The 12,500-nt window shown below is 37.7% G+C and overlaps 1 protein-coding gene across 1 annotated transcript in view; it reads right to left on the bottom strand.

Annotated features, from left to right (window-relative positions):
• LOC123505213 (alpha-2A adrenergic receptor-like) overlaps positions 1–12,500 on the bottom strand; it is a 553,609-nt gene that overhangs the window by 24,917 nt on the left and 516,192 nt on the right. The window lies entirely within an intron of this gene.

Here is a 12,500-nt window from a genome sequence, read left to right on the forward strand (position 1 = left end):
CCAATGTAAGGAATCTCTCTCTCTCTCTCTCTCTCTCTCTCTCTCTCTCTCTCTCTCTCTCTCTCTCTCTCTCTCTCTCTCTCTCTCTCTCTCTCTCTCTCTCTGCTGTTATTTCCCCATTGTAGTAAATAAACAGACCACCTTTTCGTGTTTTTTTTCAAAATGCTAATAATTACAGTAAGGTTAACACATGGCCATTCTGTTCACTCTGCCTTCAGTTGCCAGTGTTCCCTTCATTGTGTGGGAGGAAACGCGTCAAAAACCTCCTAATTATTGCGTGTTTACTCATAATAAGAAGAATAAAAATCCAACATCGCGCGGCATTAACCAAAGTAAGCCGCTTAGTACATCTGCAATGATAATAATGATAATAATGATAATAATAGTTAAGTCATCCTTGATTTTCTTTCCTTCTCTTACTCTGGCTGTTGTTAATGTTGCTTTTCATCCTTATCTCTTCCCTCTTTACTTCTCTACCTCTCCTTTATCCTTCTATATTCTCTCCTTTTATCAATTCGTCTATGTTTCGCCCCCCTTTCATTTGTCTTTCCTTCTCTCTATCCATCATTTTTCATCTCTCTTTCTTTTCCTTCATCTATTCCCTACTTATTAAATCCCTCTTTACCTTTTTCTTCTTGTCTTCATCGTTTCTTCTTCTCTCTTTGTCTTTCCTTCTTCCTATTCTCCAGCTTTGCCTTTCCTTGTTATCATCTGTTTATTTTTCAAGTAATTCATTTTCGCATAATCTTCCTTTTTATTTTTGTTTTCTCCTTCATTTCTCATTTGCTCTTTGTACATTCTGAAAAAAAAAAATCGTTCTTTATTTTTCCTTGCTTCCTTCTATTCTTTTTTTTTTTTGCTTCCCTTATTTTTCCACCAATAATTATTCACTTCCTCTTTTTTTCCATTACTTCACTCTTTGTTTTATTTTTTTTTCTTTCTCGTTTTTTTTTTCATTTTGCTTTTTAACTTTTTGTGTTGTATAATTTTGCATTTTCATTATAACTCCTCCTCCTCCTCCTCCTCCTCCTCCTCCTCCTCCATCACAACAATTTAGGAACGCATGTTGTGTGTTTCAGGAAGACACATGATCCAATTGGTGTGTGTGTGTGTGTGTGTGTGTGTGTGTGTGTGTGAGTGTGAGTGAGTGATAGGATGCTGTGTACTGATTAGAAACTCATTCTTTCCTTCTTTTTTTCATTTTCTTTTTCATTTTTGTGTTTTTCTGTTCCTGGTTTTTGTTCTGCTTACACTTCTCTCTCTCTCTCTCTCTCTCTCTCTCTCTCTCTCTCTCTCTCTCTCTCTCTCTCTCTCTCTCTCTCTCTCTCTCTCTCTCTCTCTCTCTCTCTCTCTCTCTCTCTCGTGTGTGTGTGCATGTCTTTCTGTTAGTTGGTTAGTCAATTTGCAGCCATCCATCCATTCATCCTTTCACTCATTCACTAAGGCTCTCTCTCTCTCTCTCTCTCTCTCTCTCTCTCTCTCTCTCTCTCTCTCTCTCTCTCTCTCTCTCTCTCTCTCTCTCTCTCTCTCTCTCTCTCTCTCTCTCTCTCTCTCTCTGACTGTCTGTCTGTCTGTTTGTCAGTGAAGGAGTGAATAGGTGAGTTAGTGAGTCAGTCATTCGGTCAGTCTATGTCAGTCAAACAGAAATTCATTGTTTCCATCGGTCTGCCAGTCTCTCTCTCTCTCTCTCTCTCTCTCTCTCTCTCTCTCTCTCTCTCTCTCTCTCTCTCTCTCTCTCTCTCTCTCTCTCTCTCTCTCTCTCTCTCTCCACAACCCCTCAGCCCCTTTCTCGATGTCATGTCTCCCACCACCACCTCCCGTGCACTTCCTCCTCGCCTCCCCAGAACAATGAAAACGTTAGGCTGGTGTGAATCGCAGCCTGCCGAGTATTAAGGTGCTTGAAAATTATGTTTGGCTGTAGTAATCCATGCAGGGCGGGTATGATTTCGTTTCCAGGTAATATTAAGCCCACACCTCTGCCTGTATAATTTCCAGCGGTAATACTTTCAATATAACTCCACTATCTAATATTACTTAGGATGGTAATTAAAAAGCAGAGAGAGAGAGAGAGAGAGAGAGAGAGAGAGAGAGAGAGAGAGAGAGAGAGAGCACGTACGTAGAGTCTAATATAATAAAACATGAATTTCTTGTGTTTTTAAAATGTGAAGGCTTTTTATGAGTATCTCGTTTGGTCGGGATGATTTTTGCCTTAACTGATTCATGTAGTTTGTATAAAAGGAATTCTAGCCACACTTATTAGTTTTATTCTGCGTCAAACGACTGTAGTAATTTCATTTTGCCTTCTGTTAGGCGCATTGGAATAGGTTTAAGTTGGGTTATGAATTTATTACCAGCTTACTATTCAAATTTTTCGTAATAGATAATCATTTTTGTACAGGAGATTCGTAACTAATTTTGTAATATGAAAAATACTCAATAAACTTCCTAGTGTCTGGTTGTGTTTTTCTGTGTGTCTCTGCTAACATGCACATTTCTATAGTTTTCAAAGTTTACTGGTCCTTCTCCTTCAGCTGACACTCTATAATTTATCATCTTCTGCCTTGAATTGTCTTGTCTTTTCAACTTTTTTATGTTTCTACGAATTTTCCTGGTAAGAAATCACTGACTGCACTCCTTCTCACTATGATATAATTGGTGTTGGAAGTTCTTTATATATAATTCATCATCTCTTTTTTAACTGTCTTGTCTTTTCTACTGCTTTATGCCTCCATGGGTGCTCCTGTTAAGAAATCACTGACTGCACATCCTTCCCACTAAGATGCAATTGGTGTTGGAAGTTCTTTATCTATAATTTATCATTTTCTGCCTTGAATTATCTTGTCTTTTCTACTGCTTTATGCCTTCATGGGCGTTTCTGCTAAGAAATCACTGACTGCACATCCTCCCACCATAGTGTAAATTGGTGTTGGAAGTTAATCATCTACATTATATCATCTCCCTTGAATTGGCTTGTCTTTTCTACTGTTTTATGTTTCTCTAGGTGCTCCTGTTTGGAAATCAGTGACTGCCATCCTCCCTTCATCATCTAATTGTTATTTGAAGTTCACGTGAGCTACGGCAAGTGTCTTTATGGTTATAGAAGGTTATCTATAGTATATAAGGAAGAGTAATAATTAGTGAGGTGTTTTTATTTATCTTTTATATATTCTATATGTGCATTTGTAGTCTCTTTAATCAGTAGTCACCTTTGTCTCTCACATTCTACCATGACGCATTTTCATATTAGTTCTGCTTACCATTTGGTGATTTTACATATTCATAAACTTACGAGTATGTGGCAATTAAAGTAGTGAAGACTCTAGCCATCCGTCTTCTGACCTCCATAGACTCTTCCCAATGTAAATAAGATTGTCTGATCATACCCAAAACTTAGATGAATATATTTCCCAGTACTAAAGAAACTAATTTCAACTCTCACATTCTACCTTGGATATCCTTAACATTTATTAGCTTATTCCCTTCAGTAGTGGGACACATTTTTTATTCTGAGATTTGTGTACGATTAGACTACTTTATTGACATTAGGTTAGGTTAGGTTAGGTTAGGTTAGGTTAGGTTATGGAGGTCAAAAGATTAATAACCAAAGTCTTTACTATTTAAACCCCCCGACATAAGTTTCTGAAGCTGTATAAAATCACCAAATAGTAAGCAAAATGAATATGGAAACGCGTCATGGTACTGAAGGGGTTAACTATAATCACGACTGAATGCTAAGAAAATACTGAAAGCACACCTCTGTACCACACTTCCAACGGTAACAATCTTTAATGGCCAGTCTGTCAAGTGCGCGACACACTACCACGCTGTTCCTTTTGTACATTACCATCTCTGCCTTGTGTTTTCACGGGCATTACTCCTTTGAAATCACTGACTAGTCTCGTACACGCCTCGCTCCTTCCACTCTGCCGCTGTACATGGCTTTGCACTCTCCTCCACCGCTATTCCTGTCCCTATTACTAATGCAAGAGAGAAGCAGTTGTATCTTCATTCCCTCTTACCTCCTTTTCTTTCAATGGCCTTCTTATTCTTGCCGGTGTTTTTTCCTTTGCTGTTTTATTTAATGTGTCTTAAAATGTCACTGGGGCTCAATTGTCCTTACCTACGTGGTGTTATTGTGTTAATTTCTGTCTTTTTAGAGGTATCGATGGTTTGCCTCATTTTGTTTCTGGATTTTTTTTATCGTCTCAGTGTAGAATATACGATGAATTGTGGTTATTTCGCTCTTGGGTAGTATTAGTGGTGGTGGTGATTGTGGTGGCCGCTTAATTGTTGGTAGTTTGTGAGATTGGTGTAATTATTGGTGATGGTGTTGATTAGCTGCTGGTAGTGGTGGTGTTGGTGGTGATGGTGGTGGTAGAAAGATGTCAATTGTTTTTATGTAATGATTGTAGTAGTAGTAGTAGTAGTAGTTAGTTATTTAGTAGTAGTAGTAGTAGTAGTAGTAGTAGTAGTAGTAGTAGTGGTAGTAGTAGTGGTAGTAGAAGGAGTAACAGTAGCAGCATTAGTAGTACTGGTAACAAAAGTAAAGGTATTTGCTATTAATTAACCTCCTAAGTACTATAACACGTTTGCATATTCATTCTACTTGCTATTTGGTGATTTTACACAGCTTCAGAAACTTATGTGGGGATTAAGGTAGTGAAAACTCTAGCCATTAATCTTCTCACCTCCATAGACTCTTTCTAATGTAAGTGAAATCGCCTAATCACACCCAAAACTCATGGTAAAAATGCGTCCCATTACTGAAGGGTTTATGACGTGACAAGTGCCGCTATCATTGCCGCCCATGCTGTTACTCCAGCTGCTTTAGTACCAAATGGCTGTCGTTGGAAGCCTCACACGCAACAGTAGCCTCAGTTAGGGCGGCAGTGCGGTGATGGCAGGGGTATTCATTACTGTCAACACCACGGTAGTAATTCGTGCCTCTCTCGTTCCCCTGTGCTCCTCCAGTACATTACAGTGCAGGGAGGTGGTGGTGGTGGTTGTGATTGTGTTAAGGTGTGTTGGTGAAAGAGGTTTGGTTATTCTGTTTTGGTAATTAGTGTTGGTGCTGGCTGACTGTGCTATGGGTTCTTATATAGTGGTGAATTTTTCCATGAAAATGTTAACAATGCGAGGTATCTTTGTGGTTACAGTGACTTGGGTATTCCTGGACATTAATACGATTGATATGGGTAAGACTGTAGAGGAATAAGAATATATGAGTGCATAGTATAAGTGGGTCTTTGTTTACTTACACTTAGCTTCTCTCCATTATTACTCGTACAAATTCTGAGTCTGCCTTTGTTTATAGTTAGCTTTTCTTCATTATTTCTCGTAGCAATAATTATTTTTCTATGGATGTGAGGAAATATAGAAGTTCGAATGTGTAAACTTGACTGAGATAGTTAGAGTGATTAAACATTCTCTCGCCTCTACAAAATACTCCCTTTATACAGACAGAACATGACGTTGAAGCAGTGGTAGCGATGAAGAACAAGTAATCAGTTTCTTTCCCCTTCTCGTATATTTCCAACACACTTGAGGTAAATCGAGACAAGTCATGATGTTGGTGGTTTATAAATTTTTTCCCCCTTGTGTCCCTCCCTTAGGCTTTCCACTCACCCTCTCTCACTCTCCACTATGATGCTTTACCAATGAGAGACTAAGGTATTGGTGCGTGTTTTCCTTCTCTCACCCGCTTTTTCCCTCCCTCTTTTACTCCTGACTCTCGCTCTCTCCGCTACGGTTCCTCGCTGACGGAGGGTGTGGTAATCCGGAAGGCACCTCTCGGGGGGGTTCCCTTACATCGCTGCGACACACAACAGGGCGGCCTCGGCATCCAATTACTGAGCCCTGCTGATGCTTTGATCATGACCAGGGAGGGGCGCCGGGGATTAGAGGCAGGGACGGGAAAAAAAAGCCGAAGGAAGGAAAAACACGTTGAAGAGATCAAGGCGGTATGAAATGGGGCAATTAAAGGAGGAAGAAAGTAAAGGAAGGGAGTGAAGGAAGAATGAGGATAAACTAAAGGTTGTGTTATTTGTTGAATCTGTAGAACTAGGGTTTGGTGAAAATTTTGGGTTGATTTAGTGCATGAAGACGAGGAGGAGGAGGAGGAGGAGGGGGAGGAGTTGTGAAAGAAGGTGGTGGAGGTTGAAAGTATAGATGAAGAGTCTACAGAAGCAAGAATATAGGTGTAGATGGAACAGGAAGAGATGTAGAAGAAGAATATAAAATGAATGAAGCGTAGATTGAACAATAGGAGAGTAGCAACGCACAAGCAAGCAAAGGTGGTGGATATGATGGAGATGCCGGAAAGAAAATGAAAGTAAGGAAAATATAAATAAAACTAAGAAAACAAGGACGGATTGAGTTATTGATATGAATTGAGAACATAACACTAAGGAAAATAACTACAGAGAAGACGAAATTGGTAAAAATAATCAGAATATTGAAGACGGGAGAAAAACAAAGATGAAAGAAAATAGAAAAGAAGAAAGCAGAAAAAGATAACACGATAAGAACAAACAAAAAACACATGACTAAAATAGAAAAAAGAGAAAAATACTAAAAAAAAAAGAAATAAGAAACGAAAACACAAACAAAATCAACTCACTAACCAACATTCCCTTTCCTGTAGCACCAAAGAAAACAACAACGAAGTAACTTACTAAAACGACGAAAAAAAAGAATAAAAAAGCTGACAGGAGCAATAAATAGGCAAGTAAGAACTGGAAGGTAGACTACTGGACTGTTGGAAAGGTAGAAAGAAAGATCGGATGCCTTTTCCTTGCCCATCAGAGGGGCGGGCGAGGTTAGGTCAGGCCAGAAGGGAAGTTGGAATGTTATGGAGGAATGTCCCTATAAAGAAAATAGGAGGAAGACGACCTATCAGGGAGATGAAAAGGCGACAGTAGATATTATGATGGAATACGTAGGGCTGAGTAGAAATTGGATCAGATTATGCTTTCTCATCATTCCAGAGAGAGAGAGAGAGAGAGAGAGAGAGAGAGAGAGAGAGAGAGAGAGAGAGAGAGAGAGAGAGATTAGAGAGAGAAAGAGAGAGAGAGAGAGAGAGAGAGAGAGAGAGAGAGAGAGAGAGAGAGAGAGAGAGAGAGAGAGATATGAGGGAGGGAAAGAGAGAAAAAAGAGTGAGGGAGAAAGAGATGAGGGAGGGAGGGAAAGAGAGAAAGAGATAGATAGATAGATAGTTATACATATAGATATATAGATAGAGAGAGAGAGAGAGAGAGAGAGAGAGAGAGAGAGAGAGAGAGAGAGAGAGAGAACGATATGGTGTGAATTTTTGATGAAGGTTACCGGGAATTTTGAAGTAATAATAGAGTAGAAAAATATGAATGGATTGCGAAAAAGATCCTTCTCACCATTGAAGGGCAAAAAAATGACGTCGGATTCCTGATGATGTGGAAATGAAAAAAAAAAAAAAAATGTGTACCGGGAAGAAAGAAAATTAAATGGAGTAAGGAAAATAGAAGACAAAAAAGCGAAAAAGGAAAGAAAAGTAAACATGAGCAACATATAAAGAAAAAAAAAGAAACTAAATAATGAAGGAATAAAAGAATTGTGTACCATTAGCAAAAAAAAAAAAAAAAATAGATAAAGAAAATGTTAAGAGTAAGGAAATTGAGGTAAAGAATCAAGACAAATGAGAGAAAAGGGAAAGAAAAGCATACACGAGTAAACTAAAAAGGAGGAAAAAACAAGAAACTAAACAATAAAGAAAGAAAAGATGAAAATTGTGTAACAGTAAAAGATAAAAAAAAGAAAATGGAGCAAGGAAAAATAAACACGAGCAAAATATAAAGAAAAGAAAACAATAAATTAAAGAATAAAGAAAGAAAATATTGAATAACTGTACACTATTAGAAAATAAAAAAAAATATGGAAATGGAGCAAAGGAAATAGAACACAAACAAGAAAAAAGGGAAACAAAAATAAACACGAAGAAAATAAAAAGAAAAAAATAATCCAACTAACAAATCAAGAAAAAAAATGAAGATAAGAAATATACATGACCATGACAAGATACTTAGATAAAAAAAAAGGAATATAAAAAAAAAAATAACCTGAATAAAAAGAAAACTAAGGAAATGAAGTGGAAAAAAATAATAGGATGAAATAAAAATAGTAATAAAATTTAAAAGAAAAGGAAAAAATAAAGGTAAAAAAAATGCGAATTGGGAAGTAGTAGCAATGAGAGAGAGAGAGAGAGAGAGAGAGAGAGAGAGAGAGAGAGAGAGAGAGAGAGAGAGTACAGTGGAATGAGGGCCTCCATACATAGCATACCAATGTCGTGAATTGAGGTGACGTGGCTTGCGTGGGTGGAGAAAATTTTTGGGGTGGGAGAAGCGACGAAGGACGAGAGAGAGAGAGAGAGAGAGAGAGAGAGAGAGAGAGAGAGAGAGAGAGAGAGGGGGGGGGGTAAGGCTGACAAATGGATAGGTTAGTTGAGAAAATGACTGAAAAACAGAGGAAAGAATAGGTAAAAGGGAACGAGAGAAAGTAGATAGGAATGGGAGCAGGAGAGAGAGACAGAGAAGGATAGAGAGATATAAAGGGGAGAGACAAAGAGAGTGGTCAGGGAGTCACATAAGGAAGGAAGAATAGAGGAAAGGATAGGCAAAAGAGAACAGGAGTAGGTAGAGAGGATTGGGAGCAGGAGAGAAAGATAGAGCAGGATAGGGAGAGACTTAAAAGGGAGAAACATAAGGAGTGGTCAGAGAGTCACATAAAGACGGAAAAAAACAGAGAAAAAGATTGGTAAAAGGGAACAGGAGAAGGTAGATAGGATTGGGAGAAGGAGAGAAAGATAGACAATAATAATAGGGAGAGACAAAGGGAATAGTCAGGGACTCACATAAGGACAAAAAAAAAAAAACAGTAGAAAGGATAGGTGAAAGGGAACAGGAGAAGGTAGAGAGGATTGAGAGCAGGAGAGAAAGATAGCGAAGGATAGGGAGAGACATAAAGGGAAGAGACAAATGGAGTGGTCAGAGTCACATTATTTAGGGCAAGTTTTTGAATTGGAAGAAATGTACCGAGGATGATTTGAACTGTGGGTGGACTGTAGGATTTCTGTGGTAAAAGTCAAATCTCGACACGATGTAAAATGTTCTTTCTAATCCTATTCTTTATTTTTTTCTATTTCTCTACTCAGACACTTCCCTATTTTTTTTTTAAACTTTCTATCTGATAGCAGTCTCTTATTTTCTTCTTTTCATTGCTTTCCTCATTTATTTTTCCATTTCATTGCTACATAAACCTATTTTTTCTTTTTCCTTTATTGAGACTCTTTCCTTTATCCTTTCTTCTATTATACAATTTCCCTTATTTTTCTTCTTTTCGTTATCACCTCCAACTGTTTCTGTTCCTCTCCTCTCACACCCCTTTTTTTCTCTCTTTTAATGTGCCATCTCTTGTTTTTATTTTTCTCTCCTGCATTTCCTCTCACATTTACCAATCTTTTTATCCGAACCCTGCTATTTTCATTTCCTTGACTCTCACTCTTTCTTTTTTCTTTCCAATTAATGTTTTGAGACCTCCAATAGTCCAATAGACTGACGCACTAAGATAATAAAAGGCACAATAGATGAAACAAAAGAAAAACACTGGAATACGATGGAGTCACAAACCTTAGTGGTGAATACATTACGTTACTCTTATGACTGTAAAAGGAGGAGGAGAAGGAAGTTGAAAATACGAACACACACCAGAGATATAAACTAGAGCAAAGGTTTCAGATTTCTACAAGAAGAGTAGGAGTATTAAGAGGAAGACATGGGAATATAAAAGAGATTTATATAGCATAGCAAGGTTAAGTTACTGAGATATGAAGGAAGAGGAGGAAGACAAGGAAACGTGAAAGAGATCTAAACCATATCAAACCTGCTTAGTTGTGATAACCTGAGCTAATTTAAAGTAAGAGAGGCAGAAGAGTAAAGGCGAAGGAGGAGGAGGAGGAGGTAAACGAGGAGGAGGATGAAGGAATTGACAAGCATAAAGGAAGGAGAGAGTGGAGTAATAAAAGTAAAAGAGGAGAAGGAGGAAAACGAGGGGAAGGAGGATTACTAATGCGAAGGAAAGAGCAAAGGAAGAAAGGAAGAAGAGGAGGCAGCAAGGGACGAGTTAGAGAGAGATAACAAGAAGCAAGATGTTGGCTGACGAGGTTACCCCATGTGATCCTATTGAACGAAAGGGAAGAGGAGGAGGAGGAAGGGAAAGAAAATGTGGAAAGAATAGAAGAGATAGAAAAGGATGAGAAAACAGACGAATATGAGAAAGAAATAAAAGAGAGGAAGCAGAAGAGTAAAATGAAGACGAGGAGGAAAAGGAGAGGAAGATAAGAAACAAAAAAGTAGAAGTGGAAAAGGAAAAAGTAGACGAATACTAAGAAGAGCAGGAGAAAGAGGAAAAAAATGAAAAATGAAAGTAATGGAGAGGAATAAAAAGTTAGTGAAGTAAAATGAGGAAAAGGAGAAGAAGGAGATGAAGGATGTACGTGGAAGAGAAAGAAGACGAAGACTTTATGATAACTTTTTAAATTCTTTGCTCATCTCAGCAGAAAATTCCACAGTACTTTGATGTTTGTTGGCTCAGTTTGGTACTAAGAGTATTTTTGAAGTGTTACTGTATGTGTGTGTGTGTGTGTGTGTGTGTGTGTGTGTGTGTGTGTGTGTGTGTGTGTGTGTGTGTTGTGAAAAGCAAGTATCCTCTACAGACTTTCTTTTCCTTTCTTTATTATTTCTTCTTGTAAGGGAAAAGATTGGTTTTTCTTGCCTTTCCTTTCAAGTGTTTAGATTCTTTGAGGTCAAGGATAACTTAGTTTGTAATTTAATCTTGAGTATTTTGACAAGCTTTACCACGTCAGGCGCCACACGATCTTAAGTTCCACACAAGGTTACCAAGGTTCTTAGTGCTCCAAGTTTTCTTTAAAGACTCAAACTTTGGAATTCTTAAAGACGTGTTAACTGGAGGAAAATGAGACCTTTCTCCTAAAAAAAAGAGAGAAATTAAAATCCTAATAAATTGAAATAAATTGAAGGAAAACGAGAACCCCCACAAAAAAAAAGAGAAATTAAAATCCTGTGAAGGAAATTGAAGGAAAACGAAACAAAAAAATAGGAGAGATTAGAAATCCTATGAGACAAAAAAGAAGAGAAATTAAAATCCTATGAAAGAAACTGAAAGAAAGTGAGACCCCCCCAAAAAAAAAAGAGAAATTGAAATCCTATGAAAGAAAGTGAAGAAAAACGAGATAAAAAAAAGAAATTGATATCCTATGAAAAAAAAATGTTATTCTTATAATTTAGGAAGCTTTATAAATTAGGATAAAAGAACATCATAGTAATTTCTTTTATATAAACAAGACGGAGCTTTTAAAATGCTTGTATATTGATTAACAGAAATTCCAATGGTACGTTATCAGTTCATCATAAGAAAGTAAACAAGGATATCATTGTAACAAATAAACCCATCAATACTGAGACGAATTTTTACTTTGAGTTTTGTGGATATCATTATACCAAACCCTTCATTATTGAGACGAATTTTTACTGTAAGTTTTGTGGATATCATTGTAGCAAATAAATCCTTCATTACTGAGAATGATTTTTACTTTGTGTTTTGTGTGTGATTAAACGATTTTATTTGCATTAGGAAGGATCTATGGAGGTCAGGATATTAATGGCAACAGTCCTCACTATTCTAATCTCAATATATGTTTCTGAAACTAGAAAATCACCAAAAAGTAAGCAGAGTGAATATAGAAACGCGTCATAGTATTCAAGGGATTAACAAGCACATTAAATACATGTAGTAGATGAATAGCTCAAGAAAATTTTCAAACTTATAAAGAGTAAAAAAAAAACTGAAAATCCACGAGTGACACTGAGAATAAGATAAGACTGATGCCGCTCTAACTTTTCTGAGGGAAGGTCTTGAGAGAGAGAGAGAGAGAGAGAGAGAGAGAGAGAGAGAGAGAGAGAGAGAGAGAGAGAGAGGAAGTCAGGAAGGATTGAAAAGAACGAGAAGAAAAATGCTTGTCTTTCCCCTTTTGGTGCATGGGACGGACGGATGAAAGGGTACGAGAGTCGGGTCTGAACCTCGGAAGACTGTGATGAGGCGGCGGGGCGGAGGGAGAGGGAAGGGGCGAGTGAGTGTCCAGCGGCATTTGAAGACTGCAACCCATATTCTGAAACACCTCCACGCCTCACAGTACCTTCACTATTTTGAAAGGGGCTCTATTTCAAATGACACGTGTTTTTAAGGAAGTTTCTATGACTCTAGTGATATGTTAACAATTTTCTGTATTACCAACAAGAAAAATACTCTCAAAAACTGCTATTCGTCTCTGTAGTCTTTGAAAACAGTCGCGGTGAGAAAAGGAAGCGTTTCTGAATATGGCGCTGAGAGAGAGAGAGAGAGAGGCACTGAAATACATAGACGAGATAAAGTATAGAAGTTAAAGTAGAGATGTT

This window comes from Portunus trituberculatus, chromosome 17, assembly GCF_017591435.1.
Source record: "Portunus trituberculatus isolate SZX2019 chromosome 17, ASM1759143v1, whole genome shotgun sequence".
NCBI lineage: Eukaryota > Metazoa > Arthropoda > Malacostraca > Decapoda > Portunidae > Portunus > Portunus trituberculatus.